Genomic DNA, 24,025 nt, shown 5'->3' with positions numbered 1-24,025 from the left:
CTGTGGTCTAAACTGAATTGCATTTGTGAAGCACCTATCTGATTCATAGACTGAGACTTATAAATAAGAATTCCCTTTTAAATGATGGATGATATAAGAAGGTACTGCTAAAGCTTTTTGCTTCTATCAAAATCATATCTTAAGATATCTTTTAAAAATCTTCCCTGATTTATATTTCAATATGGTACTTAAAAGGAGAAATAAACTTATAGAAAAGTTCATACTTTGATATTTTTCTTCCATATTATTTCCCATGCAAACTTAGATTTTTCTAGGCCAACATAAAATATTTTAAAAATCAAATACTGAGTCATTGCCAGTTTGACAGTATCATTGAAATTAGTTAAAGATGGGGGCAGAATTTCTTCTTTAAATTGAATATGCTGCTTTTCTACGGTGTTATGGCTGGATAAGAAAGGACTTATGTAGACTCGTTTTAGAATTTTTTTCTGATCATATCTCTGACCATATTCAGACTAAAAAAGAATGTTAATGTCTTAGTCCATTCAGGTTGCCATAACAAAATAAGATAACTAGATAGTTAGTAATCAATGGAAATTTATTTCTCACAGTTCTGGAGGCTGGGAAATTCAAGATAAAGGTGCTGGCTTTCTGATTCATAGATGATTATCTTTTTGCTGTGTCCTCACATGGCAGAAGAGGTGAGGGAGCTCGCTGGGGCCTCTTCTATAGGGCACTAATTCTATTCATGAGGACAGAGCCCTGATCACATCCCTAAGGCCCTACCTTGAAATACCATCACTTCGAGGGTTAGGATTTCAACATGAATTTTGGGGTGACACAAATATTCAGTCTATAGCAGTCAACTTGTTAATTTTGTAGACCCTGATCAATATCAGTGTATAGCCTTTAGAGCAGTAAAGAAACTAGTTTGGAAATGAACCTCCAAGGTTTATCCTCACAGGAGATAATATATAAAAATCTTACTTTAATTGACCACTGTGGGACTTTCTTTAAAAGAAACTTTAATGTATTTATTAAAAGCTTTTCTTTATACACAGTCATTTTATTTTCTACCAAATAATATTTTTAGGAAAAAACACAATTTTATTCACAAAGTTTGCTATCAAGAAAGATATGCACACATTTGAAAGAGTAGAGAGGGATAAAGGCTGTTTTTTTAAAGCTTCCTTTAAAAAATAACTTTTTAAAAAATAATTTTAGATATACAGGTAAGTTCTAAAAACAGAGCTTTTGTATATTCTTCAGTTTCCTTTAATGTTAATATCTTATATAACCTTGGTGCAGTGATCAGAACTGAAAAATCAACAATGACGACTACACTACAGACTTTATTAGGCTTTCAACCAATTTCTTCACGAATGTCCTTTTTCTAGGATCCCACATCATATTTATTTGTCATATTTCCTTCATCTTCTTCAATATCTGATAGTTCCTCAGTCTTTCTATGTCCTTCATTACTTTCACAGTTTGGAAGACTACAGGTCAGGTATTTTGTAGAATGTCATTCAATTTGGTTTTCGCCAATGTTTTCTCATAGTTAGAATGAATTTACAGATTTGGGGAAAGAATAACAGAGAAGTGATGTATCCTTCTCAGTGCATGGTATCAGGGATTACATGATGTCAGTATGTCTCATTACTGGTGATGTTGTTAACCCTGATCACTTGATTTTGGTGATGTCTGCCAGAATGCTCCACTGTAAAGTTACTGTTTTTCCCTTAATTAATAAATGTTTGGGGAAAACATTTATTGAGGTTACACAAATATCCTATTTCTCCTTAAATTTTTGGCCACTAATTTTAGCATTAATTGGTGGGTCTTGCCTGCAGCAATTATTACTCTGATGTTCTAATGGTGATTTCCTATTCCACTCCTTCTTTCTACATTTATTAATTATAATTTATCTGTTAGAGTTGTCTCTCTCTACATTTATTTAATCATTTATGTCTGCATACTCATGGATATTTTATTCTCTGGATTAGAATCACTGCTATTGTTATTTATTTTGTTGCTCAAATTGTTTGGCCATTGGGAGCCCTTTGAAGTTTGCTTTTGTGTCCTTTCAGGGTGCAATGTGTGTGTGTGTGTGTGTGTGTTTCTGGTGCTACAAGATGCTCCAGGCTCACTTTGTATATTCCCTGCCCCAGGCCGGGAATCACTCACTTCTCTCAAGAGGCCAGGTCCATCTAATTGTAGAATAGTATTTAGGTCTAATTGGAGATAAGTATTTAGCACCCAACTTCTGGGTGCTAGAAGTGCTCATTGCTACTGAAATGTTACTGCTTCTAGGCCTTTCAGCAGTCAGAGCTAGGATGTGTGTGTGTGTGTGTGTGTGTGTGAGAGAGAGAGAGAGAGAGAGAGAGAGAAAGAGAGAGTGCGTGTGTACAGAAATGTTTATTTCTGTACATACTATCTGTCTATATATACATAAAACAGATTAGTTCATACTGATACCTCCAAGTCCAATCTAGCACCATAAGGATTATTCTAGCATTCCCTTTTTGCTTATTTGTAACTACATTTACATATTTGCTATACAGCTATAGTAGTTCTAGAATTGCTAACCCATATTCCTATGAGAAACAGATTTACCAAACAGAATAGTATTTGTGTACAGTTGTTTTGTTTTGTTTTTTTATTCTCACGGTATCCAGCCAAAATGCTATTTTCCAAAGTTAGTTAAGGCAGGTCTTCCACATCTCCTTCACTCCATGTCACTCATTTGTGATACAGTCAGATTCTTTTGTCACAGTTTGCATTCCCTGACGTCCTAGTGTGTTTTGTTGTTTAATCTGTATCCTATAAAATTCACTCTTTGTGTTACACAGTTCTGTGGGTTTTGAGAAATGCAGAGTCGTGTATTTACCAACAACAGTTCTGTCAACCCCCAAATTACCTTGTGCTGCCCCTCTAGTCAGCCCATTTTCTCACCCTAAACCCTGGCAACTGCTGGTGTGTTTTCCATTTCTTTAGTTAGCCTGTTCCAGAATTTCATATAGATCATGTAACATGTAGCCTCTTAGGACTGGCTTTTTTCACTTGACAAAATGCATTGAATATTCATCGACCTGTACATAAATCATTAGTTTGTTCTTTTATATTGCCTAGTAGCATTCCATTGTATTACCACATTTTGTTTATCCTTTTACCTTTTGAGGTAAAACTTTCCAGTTTTGGGTTGTGATAAGCTATTACAAACATTTACATAAAGGTGTTTTTTTGTTTTTGTTATTATTTCATTTGGGTAAATACCTAAGAGTGGGATTATAGACTTTATTGTAAGTGTATATTTAACTTTATAAAAAACTGTCAAACTTTTTTCCAAGTGGCTATACAGTTTTGAATTTCTACCACCAGTGTATGAGAGTTCCTGTTGCTGTGCATCTTTGTCCACATCTTAGTGTTGTCAGTTTGTTTTTGTCTTCTAGCTGTTCTGATACATGTGTAGTGGTATGTTGTGGTTTTATATTTCCCCAGTGACTGATGGTGTTGATATGCCATCCATATCTTTGTGAAAGGGCAGCTGGTCCCTTTGATTTCTCTTGATTTTTCTCCTTTTATGTTCATCCGGGTGGATAGAGTCTTTACCAGTATAATTTTTTAATTGAACTAGTTGCTATCATCTCTGAATGTTTAGCTATCTTTTATAATAATACACATTTCCATATGTGAGTTTTGGTTTTCTGTGCTTATTGCAATATAATGAATATATAATTTTTTCTATAGCTGAGTCTTTGAATGATAATTTCATTATTATCCAAAGCTAGATGGCTTGATAAGAATCTATCATAGATTACATCTTTGACTGAGAAGACATGCAAGACAAGGTAAAATGTAATAAATTCTGTTAGTGCTAAAGATTGACTTTGGATTGACAAATGTCACTTTAGAAAAAGAAATTTTAGGATCTGAGGTAAGATCTTTTCCCCCTTGACTATCAAATGAACAGAAATACTTTCTCGGGATGTCTGTCAACATATGCAACCTCTGGTATGTTCTTATAACTAATCAGTTAGTATTAGATGAAAGAGATTAGAAATGACTGTTTTTAAACTTGGGCCACTTTACCTAAACACTTAAATTGACATGTTAAAAATACTTTAGAAAACATGGCAGAGTGAGAGACGTCCCCAGATCTCTCCCCTTGAAACATTAATAAGCTGAACATCTAAAACTCAACAAAAAACACCCAAACTGCACACCAGCACGTCTGAGCGTGGGATCTGCTCATAAGAGCTACCACAGGTCAGAACCCTGGGTGTTGGGCGGTGGACTGGGAGAAATAAAGAAGCTGCCTCTCGCAGCCACCAGAGCTCCCTATAGGAGGAGGGGGAGGGGGAAAGGAAAGGCAAGTTCCCTGAACAGCCCTACTTGGGAGTATTGTGAGCTCCGCGTGACAGTGCCCAGTCATCAAGTCAGAAGTCAGAGAAGCAGACAGCAGAAAAACAACAGTAGATTTTTACCAGCTGCAGTTGAGGCTGAGCTGCAGCCTCTAACTCCCAACCCAGAGGGACTCTCTCCTCATATCCTCCAACACTGAACACTGTGGGGCCCCAGAAGAATCTGAGCAAATGCTACCGAAACTGTTGCTAACACTGGTAGGGACTGAAACTGAGGATAGTGAGCGTGATTAAATATAAAAAGGCATTTTTAAGCCTTCATATAAAGCAAGGATCCAAAAAGCTTAGACACCACATACTGGAAACCAAAAGAAAAGCACCTTCTTTGCATCAGGCTAAAGAGAGACCTTTATATAATAAATCCTCTTTCTGTAAAAAAAGCAGAATACATTTCCATTAATACCCAGGCAGAGAAATAGTCCATTTAACATCATGAACAACCAAGGTGACAAAGCATTTCAGAAAGAAAGAGAAAAATCTCCAGAAAATAAGCTTACAGACATAGAAATATGTGACTTAAAAATATGCGACTTAAATGACAGAGAATTTAGGATGGTACTTCTGAAAAAAGTGAGTTCCGAAACAAGTCATATCAACAATTTCAGGAACTGAAAAAACAACTAGATGAGCAGAGCAAGGAGATTGAAACCCTCAAAAAGAACAGAATAGATCTTCTGGAGATTAAAAAAAAAAAAAAATACACTGCAAGAGTTGAAAAATGAAATAGCATGCTTGGGAAATAGAGTCGACCAAATGAAGGAAAGGTTCAGTGATATCAAAGACAGATATCTAGAAATTAATCAGAAGGAAGAAGAATGAAAAATAATGAAAGAGAAATACAAGAACTAGCTGATACCATCAGGAGAGGAAACAAGAATAATGGGCATTATTGAAGGAGAGGAAAAGGAGCAGGGACTAGAAAGCATTTTCAGACAAATAGCTGAAGAGAATTTCCCAAATCTAAGGAATGATAAGGATCAAAAAACAATGGAGCTTGGAATTCAAGAAGTCAACAGAACTCCCAATTATTTCAACCCAAAAAGGCCTTCACTAAGACACATTGTATTAAAATTATCAAAAATCAATGACAAAGACAGAATTCTCAGGGCAGCCAGGGAGAAGAAAATGGTAACTTGTAAAGGAAAACCCATTAGATTATCATCAGACTTCTCAGCACATATCTTGCTAGCCAGAAAGGAGTGGAATGAAATATTCAAAATATTAAGCGAAAGGAACTACCAGCTTAGAATAATGTATCCAGGTAAGTTCTCCTTTAGATATGAAGGAGAAATTAAGACTTTTCCAGGCATACAAAAACTGAGGGAATTCTCCACTACAAGGCCTGCACTACAGGAAATACTGAAAGGAGTCAGCTCACCTAAAATAAAATGACAAAAAAAAAAAAAACCAAAAAAAACCATAATTAGGAGTAAGATGACTATCAGGCAAATAAAAGCAGAGGAGTGCAATCTTTACTAAGAACAGGGCATTTTAAGCTTAAATAATAAGAGAATTGCTACAGCAAGATAGTAATGAATGTTCAGCACATGTAGGGACAGACTGAGACAACAATGACTGAAAAGGGGAGGATTCAAAGACTAAATGGACTAGGATTACATGGACAGAACTCACCAATAAAAAGGCACAGAGTTACAGAATGGATCAAAAAACAAACCCAACCATATGCTGCTTCCAAGAGACACATCTCAGTTCCAAAGACAAATATAGACTCAAAGTGAAAGGATGGAAAATGATATTCAAGCAAATGGCATTCAGAGAAAAGTGGGAGGTACTAATATTGGACGAAATAGACTTCAAAATAAAAAAGGTGAAAGATACTGAGAGACACTTCATAATGATAAAGGGAATGATGCATCAAGAAAACATAACACTTATTAATATCTAGGCTCCCAATCAGGGAGCCCCGAAATATGTAAAGCAATTACTCACAGAACTAAAGAGAGAAACAGACCAAAACACTGTCGTAGTAGGGGACCTAAATACCCCACTGGCAGATATGGACAGATCATCCAAACAGAAAATGAGTAAGGAAATAACATCCTTAAATGACACATTAGACCAGCTGGACATAATTGACATTTACAGAGCTTTCCATCCCAAAACAGCTGCTTATACACTTTTCTCTAGTGCACATGGAACATTCTCAAGGATCGACCATATACTAGGACACAGAAATAGCCTCAACAAATCTAAGAAGATTGAAATCATACCAACCATATTCTCTGATCATAATGCTTTGAAACTAGAGATCAACTGCAAAAAGAAAGCAGGAAGAATCACAAATACATGGAGATTAAACAACATGCTACCGAAGTAATAACTGGATCAGAGAAGAAATAAAAAGAGAGATCAAGAGATACATAGAAACAAATGATAATGATAGTACAACATATGAAAACTTTTAGGACACAGCAAAAGCAGTCATAAGAGGAAAGCTCATATCATTACAGGCCTATCTCCAAAAACAAGAACAAGCCCAAATAAACAACCTAACACTTCATCTTAAAAACTAGAAAAGAAAGAACAAATGAAGCCTGAAGTCAGCAGAAGGAAAGAAATCATCAAAATTGGAGCAGAAATAAATGAAATTGAAAACAAACAAAACTAGAAAAAAATAAATGCAACATAGAGCTGGTTCTTTGAGAAGGTTAATAAAATTGACAAATTCCTGGCTAGATGCACTAAAGAAAAAAGAGAAAGGACACAAATAAACAAAATCAGGGATGAAAGGGGCGATTATGACTGATACCACAGAAATACAAAGGATCATACAAGAATACTATGAAAAAGTATATAATACCAAATTTAATAACCTAGAAGAAATGGACCAGTACTTAGAAAAACACAACCTTCCTAGACTGAATCAAGAATAACTGGAGTCTACAGCCATGCTACCCTGAGCAAGTCCGATCTCGTCTGATCTGGGAAGCTAAGCAGGGTCAGGCCTGGTTAGTACTTGGATGGGAGACCACCTAGGAAGACCAGGTGCTGTAGGCATAAAAAATAAAAAAAGGATTGTAAGCTGACAAGGTCCTTGCAATCTGTGAGGTCAACCAAGGGTTGCCTGGCCTAAAAAATAAAAAAATAAATAAAAAAGAATAACTGGAAAATCTAAATAGACTGATCGGCAGTATGGAAATTGAGACAATCATCAAAAACCTACCAAAAAGTCCAGGACCAGATGGCTTTACCAGTGAATTCTACCAAACATTCAAAGAAGATTTAATACCTATCCTCCTCAAACTCTTCCAAAAATCGAAGAGGAGGCAATACTTCCCAAACTTATTTTATGAGGCCAATATTACCCTGATACCAAAACCTGGTAAAGATAACACAAAAAAAGAAAACTACAGACCAATATCTCTCACGAACACAGATACAAAAATCCTAAATAAGATTTTAGCGAACCAAATACAGCAACATATTAAAAAGATTATACACCACGATCAAGTGGGCTTCATCCCAGGGGCCCAGAGATGGTTCAGCATATTCAAATCAATTAATGTGATACACCACATAAACAAATTAAAAAATAATCATATGATTATATCAATAGATGCAGAAAAAGCCTTCTACAAGATACAGCATCCATTTACAATCAAAATACTTAAGAAAATCGGTATAGAAAGAAAGTACCTTAACATAATAAAGGCTATCTGTGACAAATCCTCAGCCAACATTATACTTAATGGTGAAAAACTAAAAACTTTCCCCTAAGATCAGTAACAAGGCAAGGCTATCCACTATCACCACTGTTATTCAATATAACATTGGAGGTCCTAGTGAGAAAAAGATATAAAAGGCATTCAAATAAGAAACGAAGAAGTTAAACTGTCACTATTTGCGGATGACATGGTTCTCTATATAAAAAACCCTGAAGACTCCACAACAACACTACTAGAAATAATAAGCAAATACAGTAAAGTCTGTTCAAAATCAATGTTCAAAAATCCATAGCGTTCCTATACTCTAATAATGAAGTGTCAGAAAAAGAAGTGGAAAAATAATTCCTTTTGCAATTGCAAGAAAAAGAATAAAATACCTAGGAATAAATCTAACTAAACATGTGAAGGACCTATATAATGAAAACTACAAGATCCTATTAAAAGAAATCGAAAAAGATACAAAGAAATGGAAAGGTATTCCGTGTTCTTGGATTGGAAGAATCAACATAGTTAAAATGACCATGTTACCTAAAGCATTATACAGATTTAATGCAATCCCCATCAAAATCCCATCGGCATTTTTTAAAGAAATAGAACAAAAAATCATGAGATTTGTATGGAAACACAAAAGACCCCGAATTACCAAAGCCATCCTGAGAAAAAAGAATGAGGCTGGAGGCATCACTCTGCCTGACTTCAAATTATACTACAAAGCGACAGTTATCAAAACGGCATGGTATTGGCAGCAAAACACACACGGACCAGTGGAACAGAATCGAGAGTCCAGAAGTAAACCCATATTTATATGGGCAAATAATTTCGACAAAGAAGCCAAAAACATACAGTGGAGAAAAGAAAACCTCTTCAATAAATAGTGCTGGGAAAACTGGAAAGCCACCTGCAAAAGAATGAAACTAGACTATTGTCTGTCACCACATACCAAAATTAACTCAAAATGGATTAAAGACCTGAATATAAGACCTGAAACAAAATGCATAGAAGGAAACATAGGAACTAAACTCAAGGACCCTGGACTTAAAGAGGTTTTTATGAATTTGACCCCCAAAACAAGGGAAGTAAAAGCAAAAACAAATGAATGGGACTACATCAAACTAAAAAGCTCTGCTCAGCAAAAGAAATCAACAGGTAAAGAGACAGCCATCCGAATGGGAAAATATATTTGCAAGCAACACCTCCGATAAGGGCCTAATATCCAAAATATGCAAAGGACTCATACAACTCAATAACAGCAAAAAAAAAAAAAAAAAATCTAATAAAAAATGGGCAGAAAACCTGAACAGACACTTTTCCCTAGAGAACATACAAATGGCCAACAGATATTTGAAAAGATGTTCAACGTCGCCAGCTATTAGGGAAATGCAAATCAAAACCACAATGAGATACCATCTCACACCTGTTAGAATAGCTATAATCAACAAGAGAAGTAATAATAAATGTTGGAGAGGTTGTGGAGAAAAAGGAACCCTCATACACTGCTGGTGGGACTGCAAATTGGTACAGCCACTATGGGAAATAGTATGGAGGTTCCTCAAAAAGCTAAGAATTGATCCACCATATGATCCAGCAATTCCTCTAAGTACTGGGTATTTTCCCCAAAGACTTAAAAACTCATATCTGAGAAGATATTTGCACACCGATGTTCATAGCAGCAGCATTCACAGTGGCCAGGACATGGAAGCAACCGATGTGTCCTATGATAGATGATTGGCTAAAGAAGCTGTGGTACTTCTATACAATGGAATATTACTCAGCCATTTGCGACAACATGGATGGACCTCGAGATAATCATTGCTAAGCGAAATAAGCCAGACAGAAAAACTTGAAAATCACATGATGTCACTTATATGTGGGATATAAACCTAAAAGCAACAAATGAACAGAACAAACAAACAGAGACTCATGGACATGAACTATAGACTAGTGGTTACCAGAGGGTAAGCGGGGGAGGAGGGGGAGGGTAGAGGGGTAAAGGGGTCAAATATATGGTAGCTGAAGGAAACTGGACTTTGGGTGGTAAACACAATAGAATATACAGATGTCAAATTATAATGTACACCTGAAAATTATATAATTGTATTAACCAATGCTACCCCAATAAACTTAATAAAAAATAAATAAATTTTAAAACTACTTTAATATATTGCTTCATTGAGCTGAATTAGTAAAAATGGGTGGAATACTCATCATTTTCTTGCATTTTAAATACTAAAAATCCCTGCAATTCAATTAACTAATTGAATTCCCAGCTTATACTTAACTTTTATCAGAATGGAATAAAGACATGAAGTTTTAGTGATTTTTACCCTATTTGAACTTCATATTTACTATTTCTGTTTTGTAGAGACCTGTATTTAATCTCTTAGAATGTGTGCAGGGGTGCCATGTTATTTAAGTTGATTTTTCTGTTTGTTTGCTATATAAGGTTCTTTTAAAAACATATTGTATTATTACATAAAATATATGCTTAAATTGGGAAAATACTATATGCCTTAAAGGATAGTATTCCTCTCACATCATTTGGGTAATTATGATTGATTCTATTGACAGATTCCAGTTAATCTGATGTGTTAACCCCTGTTTCAGTAAGAGAAAACCAAAACAGCACTTTATTTATATATTCAGATTCTGAAAATAATGTTAATAATATTAGAGGTCATTATAAAGAGAAAGATGACTTTCTTGTCTGCTTTAGAATGAATACATTTCTTTAAACATCCTATTTGATAGTGTGAATACATCACTGGTATTTTAGTGGCTAAACCCAGGTTTTGATGTAGGTATGATGATGACAGTTTTTGAATTTAAGCCAGCAAGTTTTAAATTGGAAAGTGCACACCTTTTTATAGTAGCTGCTCTGGTCATAACATATTGTTTACCTTCTCAGTCTCTCTTTGTGAATAAGATATGACAGTGTTTTCCTAGCCTTGTGAAAGGAGGAAAAAAGTACTATATATATTTTATTTCCCCCATTTCTTTTCCTGAACAGCAGTGGGGGGAGGGAAAAAAAGGAAGGTGTGGGTTTTTGTTTGTTAAGGTCATGATGGCAGCCTACTTCCTTATTTATAGAAGACTCAGAAGGTGAAGTTTGTGACTTCAGTTGAGCATCCTTTACCACCCCAGACTAATAAAGTGGCAGCTACAAGCAGTTGTGCTTGTGTGACAGTTGACAGTATCAGTTTTACCTTACAGTGTTTAAATCATCATTTCTGAAATTGGAGAATTGAGGAAAGATGGAATTTAACTTTTGAGCAGTTGCTCTTTAGTTAACTTCAAGCCAATTACTTTGTTTTGCGTGTTATTTAACGTAATCCCACAATTAGCCTATGGGATATGCATGATTACCCACATTTTACAAATAAAGAAAATTTATCTAAGGTAATACAGCTAGTAGTGGCAAAGTCAGGATTTGAACCATTGTTTTCTTACCTAAAAATCTATACTCTTCTCTACTATATTACACTTCTCCTAAAATTAGAAAAGTAATGAAAATTAGTAGAAAATCTCTATACACTTTTAAGCCTCTGGTATGGAAGCTAATAATTAGATAAGACTGAGATAATCTCAACCTTATGTAGTATTTTTTGCATCCTTAAGGGGCTTCACTTTGGGAAAACATTATATGAGAGAACTGCTAGCATGGAACGCATTAATGCTAATCATATGACTGAGTCTCTAACTGATATCTCAGAGAGGATTCTCTGATGATATTAGTGATAACTAATAGCTTCCTTAAAAATAAAAATTCTCTTGTCAGAAGTACTACACATTTACATTGCCGTTAGCAATAAAAATATCAAAAATTCAGCACATTCGCAATAACTCTAATTAAACTCTTAGAATAATATTTGGTTTAACATTTGCAAAACAAATTTATATAATACAAGTAACACTTTAAACTGTTTTGTCAATAAACTCATTTTATGGTAAATCAGTAAATTCCATTTGCATAGTGATTAAACCATCTTTATCTGTAGTAATGTTATACTGTCAAAATTAACAACTATATAGAATTTTTGTCAGTTGTAAGTTTTAACATTTTTGTTACATTAGTGATCTTACTGTACACTTAATTTATCCAGTCATTAGTTATTTAGTGTTCTTTATTCTAGCATATTAAAATTCTCCAATGACTAAACATAGAAAATATTTCAAATATAAAATCATACGGGAAATTGTTTCAGTATGTATAAGCAATCATACTATAGACTTTTTATTTTAAAAGTGCTATATGTTAGTTGACATTTGGTAAGGAAAAAGTCCAGAATTCAGTATTTCTTTTGTATTCCAGAGTAAACTATATTGCAACATTAAGTAGGATAATATAAAAGCATTTCCTGAGTCTATTTTTTTGGTGTTGCAGTTAGATCAATAAAGGCAGTAAGTTGAAGTGGAAAGCATAGCCTTAGGAATCAGTAGAGTTGAATTCTAATGTTGGTGCAGCCAATACTAGTCGTGTGACTTTAGACAAGTCATTAAACATTTGGACTGTGGTTTTTAAGATTATTCCCAGCTCTATGATTCAGATGCCAAAAGTCATGTACTAAACCTAACATAAAAGGTATATACAATTGGCCTACTTTCTTTTCTGGTTCTTAACCAATAAATAGAGATTTTTATTTTGTTTTGTTTCTTTAGAATGGGTAGCTCAATACAACTATGCTGGTGAATTTAAGTGCTTATGGTACTACATATACCTATAGTAATCCAGTACATGTAAAGAAGTATGATTTTTGCCATTAGGAATAAAAAACTATAACATTAGCCAAATATTTTTAAAGCTTTCCCCCCCTTTTTTTTGCAGGCAGGAGCTAGGGAAGGGTTAGATTATTTGGTCCTCCGAGCCCTTAGTTCTGGGAATGCCTGCAATACACTGGGCATTTTTGCAGGCACCTTTTGCAACTTGGAATTTCCTGTCATCATAATTAGAATATATATTATCACAAAGATAAAATATGGTCTTAATTCTAAATAACTGATTTGTTAATTCTAAATAACTGATTTGTTAATGATGATTAAGATTTTGAGAGGCAGTTGTGCCTCTTGTTTCTACATCCCAGTGACTAAGATGTGTTTAATAAACACTTGTTGATTGGGTCATCATGTATAAAGAATAAAATTAATTTGTAGAATAGTAAAGGTTTTGAAACTTGGATAGACATTAGATTGAAAATATACAACTTCCCATAAAGTATGTTTAAATTTAAAATTTTGAACTTTGACTTACATTTTTAATTATTAAAGATTCTCTCACTTTTTAAAAAATATGATAGTAGTGGTGGTATTTCCTAACATTTATTCAGTATTTTCTATGTGTCTGGCATTGTGTACTCATTTAATCCTACTCTATGAAGTAGTTATTCTTGAAGCCCATAGGATTATAAGGAAACAGATGTAACCAAGTTAAACAACTATCTTAAGGACACAGAGTTAATAAGTGATAGAGCCAGAATTCAAACCCAGGAGGAGGAGTTAGAAGCCTTCATCCTTAACTACTATGCTATATAGCTTCCTAACTACTATGCTATATAGCTTCCTAATGTTATATATGTGAAGCTTCAGATTTTTTGTAGGACTTAAGGCTCTAAAGTCATCAAAACTCACCCTCCTAAATACACAACACAGATACTTTTTTCAATTCTTCAATATTAGTTCAAGTCATTAGACTATCTTTTGATCATAGAATTTTCTGTCACTAAACTGCTTATCTTTAGGTGAGTTGGATAAGAATTAGGTCTTTGACACAAATACCAATTTTGTTTCAAATTGTTAACAGTTTGAAACTATTTCATGAGTAATAAACATGATTTTGGCAAAGTTCAAACATTGCTGTTGAAATGTCAAACTAGATAGAATTCTGAATACTCTTAGGATAAATAGATATAACAAATAAAATGTTTTTATAAAGATCTGATAAACCTCCTAGTCTCTGTAAACCCTACCTGTCTCACAAATGTACTAATGCGGTTGACAGGAAAATCTGAGGCAGTAATATAGCCAATCAGTCACTTTTTAAATGTAGCATTTTTACTTTGTTCATAGGGTTTGTTACAAAACAGCATAGGAACAATGGCGTCTTCAGAGTACTGCTAAATTGGCAAGGAGGGAAGTTCATACTAAAATGAATTCTAACTCTTTAGTGAAAAATCAAAACATGGCTACATGGAAACATTATAGGGACTTCATGTTTGAATTTCTAATCTGTAAATCAGGACTTTTAATACAGATTTCATGTCTTCAGTCAGAGTAAGACTGCTAACTAGTATAATCTTGAGTAGATGTCAGTAGGAAAAAAGTACACATAAAATTATTGGCTAATTAAATCAATGATGATTAATTGTTTAAATGTAATTTGAGGCAGTAGACCATGTATGAGCAAGAAATTTGTTTTGCTAAGTCACTAAGAGTGTGGAGAATATATGTTACTGCCCCAGGCCTCAATTATCCGGACTAGACTAATTTGTATGTTTTACAGTAAAGATATCCAATTAATCATTAGAGATGACCCCTATTTATATAAAAGGATACTTTGGAGAGAGAATATCAGTATTAGTAAAGCCCTGTAAACAACACAAGTCACCAGTCTTAAATATTTTCATTATAGAGCTGATACTAATGTAGCAAATCAAATCTGGATAGATTAGAGAGAAAGACAGAGATAGAGACAGAGACAGATAGATGTCATGAGCAAGTTGCATTTAGTATAGGAGCACAAGTTTGATTTAACCTTCAGAACCCAATCAGTGTAACCAGATTAACAGAAAAAAGAAAAAGAATATTATCTCAACAGGCTATATCAAGTTGAAAATTTGATAAAATATACCTGTTCGAGTCTTATTAAATGTTTTTAGCAATCAGTCAGTAGAATAGACCTTTCTTAATCTAATAGGAAGTTATACTCTCACTCTACTCCCCCAAAAAACCTACAACAAGCCTCACATTTAGTGATGGAATAGTAAAAGCATTTATTTTGAGATAAGGAGTAAAACAAAGATGTCGCTTATATTAACCACTTGTATTCACCATCAAGTTGGAGCTCCTAGACCTGAACTGTCCAATACTACATGTGGCAATTTTTTTTATATACTAAAAAAATGGACAGTTTTATGCAGGAATCACCAAAGTTTTAGTGTTTAATATTTAATAGTACAACTGACCAAGGTCCAGGATGTGAAGTTGTTGTATGTTCCAGAAACTTGGGAAAATCACTCTATAAACTAATATATATTATGTGATAAGAAGAATGCACACTTTATAACATAAAACCTGTCTACACATAGTAGTTGCAAAAGGCTATTTGGTCTTCACTTGGCTTATAAAAACAATGTTCCACATTTCTGTGTAAATTACCAACTTTCAATTCTTTTACGTGGCAGGTGTCTTGTTTTAAAATCCAGTTCTTCCACACCACCAGCCTGTGTCATGAGGTCTGCAAAATTTTTCTCGGGGTCATCAATGTGACCACTCATGTCATAAATTCTGTCAATGATCTGATTGGTCATGGTCTGAAATTTATCTTGCATCTGTTGCAAGAGTGTCTCCATGACCTAGGTGAGATTCTGCATGGTCTTGAGGTCAATCTCAGCCATCTCCTCGGTTCCTAACCTGGCAGTGAAGTCTCAGACCATCACCGACCCACATGTGGCAATTTAAATTTCAGTTAGCTAAAATTAAAATTATAGATCATCACTCACTGGCTACATATAAGATGCTCAATAGGCATATGTGGCTAGTAGCTACCATATACCACAAATGTAGAACATTTCCATTATCACAGCAAGTTCTATTGGACAGTGCCAGCCTAGACCGTGCAATAGGGAAGAAGCATAATGATTAGAAAAAGAAGAATAAAACTGAAAGTATTTCAGTTTTCAGAACATGAGTGTTACGAAGAAAATTAAAAAGAATCTACAAACTAATAGGATTAAAAAGTGAATTTAGCAAAGTTGCCAGCTTACTGATTTATATACAAAAATCAATTTTAGGCCTGTATACCAGCAGTAAACAAACAAAAAGTGAAAATTTTTACATGACATATCAATATTATCAAAAACATCAAATACCCAAAATTAATCTAACAAGACTTCTATCCTGAACATTTTAAGATATTATTGGGAGAAATTAAGACAAATAAATGGAAGAATATGCCAGTTCATGGATTGAAAGACTCAATGATTGAAAGATGTCAGTTCTCTCCACTTAGATTCAATGCAGTCTCAAACAAAATTCCAAAAGATTTGCTTGTTCTTTGAAATCAGCAAGCTGATTCTTAAATTATAATGGAAATGCAAAGGACCAAGAATAGCCATGATTGTTTTGAAGAATAACAAAACTGGAAGATTTATACTATAAGATATCAAGACTTATTATAATGAATTATTATACAGTAATAAAGACAACGTGGTTCTGGCAAAGAAAAGAGAAGCCAATGAAACAAAATAGAGCCAACAGATGCATACAAATATGGTCACTTGATTAATATCAAAGATAGCATTGTAGTGCAGAGAGGAAAGGACGTTCTTTTCAATAAATTGTGCTAGGTCAATTAGATATCCATGTGGGGAAAAAAAAAGGTGAATCTTGATCTCAACCTCAAACCATATAAAGAAGTTAATTACAGATGAATTATAGATATAAAAAGTAAAATAACAAAGCTTCTGGAAGTAAGCAATATTTTGACCACAAGCTAGGCAAAAATTCTTAAACAATGCATAAAGCATTGACAATAAAAGAAAAAAATGACTAATTGGACTATGTTAAAATTAAGAAATTCTTATACCATTAAGATACCATTAGCAATGAAAAGGCAAGCCACAGAGTGGGAAAAAGATATAGCAACTTGCATTACATATACCTGACAACTTAGCCAGAATACATAAAAAATTGCTACTCAGCAATAAGGAAGACAAACAACCCAATAGAAAAATGCACAAAACACTTAAAAGGTCACTCACTGTCCAGAATATATTTAAAAAGTAAACAGACATAGTAAAAATATCCTCCATTTCATTAGTCACCTCATTAGTACAGATTAACCCATGATGAGATACCATGCCGACCCTACAGAATGTCTAGACTTAAAGTCTGACAATACCAGATGTTGGTGAGGGTGTGTCGTATCTGCCATTCATTTTCCACAGCTGGTGGGAATACAAATTGCTTTAACCACTCTGGTTAATAATTTTTTTTTTGGTCATTAAAGATGAACTTATTCATATTCATACCATATGACCTTGTAATTCTGCTTTTTAGTATATAGCCAACAGAAATGGAACCATTTTTTTCACCAAAACATATATGTGAGAATGTTCATAGAGCAATATTCACATAGCCAAAAACTGAAAACAATCCAAAATTTTCAACAACAGCAAACTGGATAACTAAATAGTAGCATATTTGTATACAGTGGAATACCAGACAGCAATGAGAATAATGGAACAGCAATGGAACTATTGCAGTACACAACCACGTAGATGAATCTCAGGATACACAGATAATGTTCACTGGAAAAAGCTAGGCACATAGATAATGTTCATCTGGTCCCACCTAACAAAGTTTAAAAGTAAGCCTTGAAGCAATCAGCTTCCAAGTAACTTAAGTATGCCCAGAACAAAGCTGAGAAACACTTAAAGGAATACAAAAAATCCATACCATATGATCCAGCAGTCCCTGGGTATTTATTCAAAATAATTAAAATCAGGATCTCAGAGAGGTATTTGCACTTCTTTGTTCATCGAAGCATTATTCACAATAGCCAGGATGTGGAAGCACTCTAAATGTTCATCAACGAGTGAATGAAAAAAGAAAATGCAGTATATACACAATGGAATATTATTATTCAGGCTTTAAAAAGAAGAAATTCTGTCATGCAACAACGTGGATGAATTTTGAGGACCTTATGCTAAGTGAATCAAGGCAGTCACAAAAGGACTGCTGCACAGTTCCACTTATATGAGTATCCAAAGTAGTTAAATTCATAGAAGCAGAATAGTGGTTGCTAGGTGCTAGAGGAAATGGGGAGTTGCTGTTCAATGAGCATAAAGTTTCAGTTACGCAGGATGGAAAAGTTCTAGAGATCTGCTATATAACATTGTGCTTATAGTTAACAGTACTGTACACTTAAAATTTGTCAAGGGTAAAAAATTATACACATTTATTTGCCCATTCACTTGCTATAAAATTGCATTTTCTATTTTAAAAAGTATGCAATATATTCATATAGTGAAGATTAAGCACAAAAGATAAATATGTCCATAACAAGTCTGGAAAAAATATCCAGTACCCAACAATGTAAAATTCTTAATGTTTTGCATCCTATCAAAATTTATCAGACAAACAAAGAAGCAGGAAAATATGACCCATAACTAAGACAAATCAATAAGAAGAGAGAAAGAAATGACACATCTGACTGAATTAGCGGACAGGGACATTGAAGCAGCAATTACAAATATACTCCATATGTTCAGGAGGTAGAAGGATACATGAACTTGCCAAGGAGAGAAATAGAAGTTATTTTTTAAAAGACACCCAAATAGAACTTCTAGAGATGAAAAGTATAATATCTGAAATGGAAAATACAGCAAATGAGATTAACAGATTAGACATTGAAAGAGAAAAAGATTAGTTAAAACCTGAAGACATAGCAATAGCAGCTATCTAAAATGAAACATCAAGAGAAAAAACTAATTGGAAAAAAATCAGTGAGCTATGGGGCAATATCAAGCAGTTTAACACAAATATAATAAGTTTCAGAAGATGGCAAGACAAAAAATATTTTAAGAAATAGTGGATAAATATTTACCAAGTTTGATGAACACTATAAATCCACAGATTATAGAAGTTCATAAATCTTCAAGCAGAAGAACCAGGCACAATAATCAAAGTGTTGAAACTAAATGATAGAAATCTTGAAAATTACCTTAAAAGCAGCCAGAGGAAAAAAATATCACCCTAAATGACAGATGAACAAATATATAAAAATTAACGTCGACCTCTTGTCAGAAACTATGCATGTCAGAAGACAGTGACATCTTTAAAATACTGAAAGAAGGAAAAAAAACTCAGCCTAGAACTCAGTACCTGGCAAAAAAACATCTTTCCAAAGTGAAGGCAAAATAAAGACTTTTGGATCAACAAAGCTGAGAGAACTTGTCACCGTCACCAACAGACCTGGACTACAATAAATGTTAAAAGTAGTTCTTCAGGCAGAAAGAAAAATTATATCAGATGGAAAATTGCATCTACAAAAAGAAATTAAGAGCACTGGAAATGGTGCATATGTGGGTGGATATAAATGCCACTTTTGCTTCATTTAAGGATTTTTTTCCTTAAAAATAATTGCTTAAAACAAGAAGGAAAATATCGTGGTGTCTGTAATATAAGTAGAAGTTGTTTTTTTTTTTTTAAAGGTATAGTTAATAAGTCAGTGGCAGAAATGGAATCATGAAAAATGCTCACTAAAAAATGGTAGGACAAAAAGAAAAAGAACAAAGAAAAGAGACAAATAGCAGGATAAGATTTAAATCCAACCATATCAATAATCACATTAAATGTAAATGGTCTAAACATCCTAGTTAAAAGAGATTGTCTGACTGGATTTTTTAAAAAAGAAAAATATATATCATCTACGAAAAATGCTTTGAATGTAAAGATATAGGTTAAAAGTGAACAGATGAGAAATATACAATGTAGACACTAATCAAAAGAAAGCTGAAGATCCTATATTAATATCAGAAAATGTAGATTTTAGAGCAAGAAATAAGATATTTTGTAATGTAAGTGGGGTCAATTCATCAAGAGCATATAAAAATCCTAAATATATAGGCATCTAATAACAGCTTTAAAATAGATGAAGGAAAACTAGAATAATTAAAAGAAGACAAATATACGATTATATTTGGAAACGTCATCCTTCTCTCTCAGCAACTGATGTTTGTTTAAATGTATTCTACATAAGAGGCATGATTTATCCCTGTTTTTTTAGTTTGAATATTTTCCTTCTAATTGAGATTTGCTGTCTCATTAGCCAAAAGATTATGCCTGCCAAACCTGATTATCAAAGTAGTATTAAAGTGCAGAATTTATATAAATATCTACAACCGGGGGTCAGTAAAAATAGTAAATATTGAGGTTTAATAATTGCTAGGTATATTAATTTTCTATTGCTGTTGTAACAAGTTACCACAAACTGAGTGGCTTAAAACAATATAAACGTTTTATCTTAGAGTTCTGGAGGCCAGAAGTCGAAAATGAGTTTTCACTGTCTACTTTTCTTTAGAGGAGAGATATAAGTCAGTGTTTAGGATAGCAAAGTAGAATAAGAGGCAGGAATTATATTCATAGAAATTTATTCAAATGTATTCCGGGAATAATTAGAACATTATATGGAAGGATAACAAAACCACATTGCTATAGCTGCTTTGGAAGGAAAAAGTCTATTCACTCAAGCATTCTCTTTCTCAAGGAGAATTTGTAATATAAATGCAACCACAAGGGTGTATAAGAAATTCATCTTTGGAGAGTTACAAGGTTTAGAGTAGTGTAAAATCATGGACTAATTTAGAGTATTTCTGTTTAAGTGGAGGGTGTACTGTTTGGAGAGGAGCAGCAGACTCTAAGGAATATACGAATGAGAAATAATTTTCTAATAGTTTAAAGATATAGTTTATTTGATATTACTAAAGATTGTAGAATATTCATATTTGGACATTTTAGGGTAATTTCTCATTTTTCTGGAAAACCTGAAAGAAGGTATACTGGCTTAGAATTTGATGAGTCATCTTAAGGAATTCCTTACAGAAAAGTATGTTCAAGTTGGGCACGTTTAACTTAAGGGCGTTCTATAAACTCCAAGAGTTTCGGGCCTAGAGTATATGAAAAACATGTAAAAGATTCTATACAACTCCCTAAAAATCTTGAAACCACCAAATTCCTGACCTCCTTAGTTACTTCTTATAACTAAAGTGGAGAATGAGAAAAGTTTCATTGATTTTGTTTGTTTTTAACTTATAAATCAGATCCCTTGTTTCATTTCTGCATTCAGGCTATATAAATTTATACCAAGAAACTGCTAGAAGAATTTAATTTTTAGTGAAGAAACAGACATCAGTATCATACTTGAACATTCTTCCCCTTCCCAATCCCAGGCAATAGTAAGGGAGTAGAAAACATTGGTGTCCTGTCTTCAAGTTCAGTGTATAATGTAAAGCCTCTTTAAACTCAGTCTGCTTCATAGAGATGGAGTTTTAGCACCTACAAAAAGAAAGATCTCTATTCTTATTACAAATTTGCATCATAGGGCATAAAGAAGGTCAGTTTATAACCTAGATTCCTATTGGATTGTTTGGAGGACATAGCTGCTTGGTGGTGGCTTAATAGAGAGAGGAAGATTTGTGTATCATCTTAATTTCTTATTCCTTAATCAGTATTTGCCACAGTTTTAAACCTAAAGTTTATAAGCTGTAGAATAATACTTTAAATTCTATTTTGAAGGAGCAATTTTTTAAAAAACATGAAGCATCGTGTGGGCTGTATGGTGGGGCTTGTTGCAAGAAGAAAATATAGATATTGATATATGTTGTATGTATGTATAAATATAGGTATATGGAATATACATGATATACACATATATTTATGGAGGAAAGAATTTTGATTTGGAAAGAAAAACACTTAAATTTCTCTTTGCCAAATATTTGTAATTTAAGTTTCTCCTTTGTAAATAATCTCAGTGCCAATATCTGAGACTGTTTATGTAAATGTCAGTAAAAACTTAGTTTCAACCCTTAGATAATGTATAAAAATGTATTTCTATACATTAAGAAATGTTATTTTGGATAAATTTCATTTTTACTTCTGCCACATTTTTTATTTAAGTGAATGGAATTTGTGTTGTAATTTACATTCATCTCAAACTTAAAAACCAACAGTAAGTATACCCTGTGCTCAGCATGCAGTAAGGTCTTAAGTAAGAGTTAAATAAAGTTCCTACAGTGCTGAAGTTAATTCAATTTGGTAACTTTCCCATTTGCTTAAAAAATTGTACATCTGGGAAATCTTAGCTTAAATCTTATTTAATTCACATTTGTTACTGATAAAATTTATTTTCCATATCAATATATCATTCTGTGAAAAGGCAGATTTTATTTGTTTCTTGATTGCTGTTCTTATCAACTTTTATGAGATAATAAAAATTACAAAAGCTTAAAGAAAGGTGTTCTTTTGGGGGGGAGGGGTGAGACATATACTCTCTTTTTTCAGTTTGCCTATTTGGAAAATGTTAACATACCACATAATAGAAATTGAAGATGAAAAACTTGTTGACTGTTTTCCAAATTTGGAAGGTACTATATGACCTTTGAGACATACTTTTTTTTAAATTTAGCATGCTGTAGTAGTAGAAGATAGGAAATGAAGTATTATGAAAATGTAGTGTAATGGCAAACATTTGACTAAGTGTTCAAAAATTGGGTTCTAGTCCTTTAATCTGGTTTTGGTTGCCAGCTGTAGACTTTGGACAACTTAGTATCCTCTGCAAGAAGAAAAACGAATCTAAGGTTTCTACATTTTTTTAAATATATACATTATCTCATTTCGTCCTCAAGACCACCCTGTGAGATACCTAAGGGATAGTAGTACCTCTTCTGTTTTACTGATGAAGAAACTGTGCTTCACAGAAGCGAAGTAACTGGCAGTAGTAGCAAAGCTTTTAAGTAGGTGGTTAAGTCAACAGTTGGCTCCATGTCAGTTTCCTACCAGGAAAATGGAGATTATACCCACTTTGTAGTTATGAAAATTATATGTGATTACATTAATTAATAAGGACTCAGAACTGCTAGTCTCTTCTCTTTCCCTTCTTTGTCTTCCACCCTGCTATTCTGTTAACTATTAATAAGAGAAATCTAAAATATGGGGGCTAACCTTATGTTTTTTTAATTGCAAAAGACTATATAGCATCAGAAGACTGGTATATTAGATGTTTGTTTTTATCATAAACATTAGAAAAACACTAAATCAACTAGCAAATAGAGTTCACAGTATAATCTAACAACCTGACAGTTTGTTCTTACATGATTCCTGTTAGCACATTCGACATTTTCTCCAATGTGATGCTTTCTGCGTAGCTTTGTGGAATAGCTCAGAACTGCATTCTACTACATCTGTGTCAAAAATTAGTCCTATAATTTCTTACATTTAAAAATCAGCTTGGGCACTGATTTCTTCCACATACAGGTTCTGCTGGATGGCCAAGACTGTATCTTTATGCCTTACGATTGTTGAAAATTACTACAAACAAGCAACTTAATGAACCTTTCCTCTTTTGTCGTTCCTGTTTTACAGGATTGCACCAAACTTGATAAAAACTTATTATCAGCAGCTATTTTATAGAACTGCTTAGGATAATTCTACCAATTTGTATTATAAAGTCTCCCATGCATGAACCATGCAAAGTAAAACACATTAGCTTTTCTTCTCAGTTTCCTAATGAGGGGAGAAATCTTACACAGCTGGAGAAGCCTGGAACTCCTTTCTAAACTGATTTATTTACATGGCATATTCTTAGTTTGACACATGGCTTAAAAGAAGCAGAGACCTTTTTTAGTTAAGTACTATACAGTACTTCAAAGAACATTTTAGCTACACTATAATTGTTTAGCTTTTCCGGATACAAAGCTGCTCTTTAAAAAACATTCCTGTCCTAGTTCTTTATATTATTGCTTTCAATGTGAGGTAGAATTAAGCTGAATACATTTAGAAGCTCTTTTCAGAAACAAATTTTAGTTTCAGAAGCTGCTGCATAATACTAGTAGTTTAAGATGTCTGCACAAACCAAGGGCAAATCATTCTGCTCTGATCTAGATGATGAGAAAGTAAATAATAACTTAGAGCCAGATAGTATGCTATTGTGATCTGATATAAAGAACCTACACTTTGAACCCA

The 24,025-nt window shown here is 33.6% G+C and overlaps 1 protein-coding gene and 2 pseudogenes across 3 annotated transcripts in view; 2 read left to right on the top strand and 1 right to left on the bottom strand.

The window, feature by feature from the left end:
- GLCE (glucuronic acid epimerase) overlaps positions 1-24,025 on the top strand; it is an 87,798-nt gene that overhangs the window by 38,606 nt on the left and 25,167 nt on the right. The gene's annotated exons all lie outside the window — the stretch shown is intronic.
- Positions 7,285-7,403, top strand: LOC120604793 (uncharacterized; annotated as a pseudogene).
- Positions 15,446-15,779, bottom strand: LOC120604463 (heat shock factor-binding protein 1-like; annotated as a pseudogene).

Source organism: Pteropus medius, unplaced genomic scaffold, assembly GCF_902729225.1.
Source record: "Pteropus medius unplaced genomic scaffold, Ma_sr-lr_union100, whole genome shotgun sequence".
NCBI lineage: Eukaryota > Metazoa > Chordata > Mammalia > Chiroptera > Pteropodidae > Pteropus > Pteropus medius.
The sequence above is the reverse complement of the archived record's forward strand: the minus strand, read 5'-3'. Positions and strand labels throughout refer to the sequence as shown.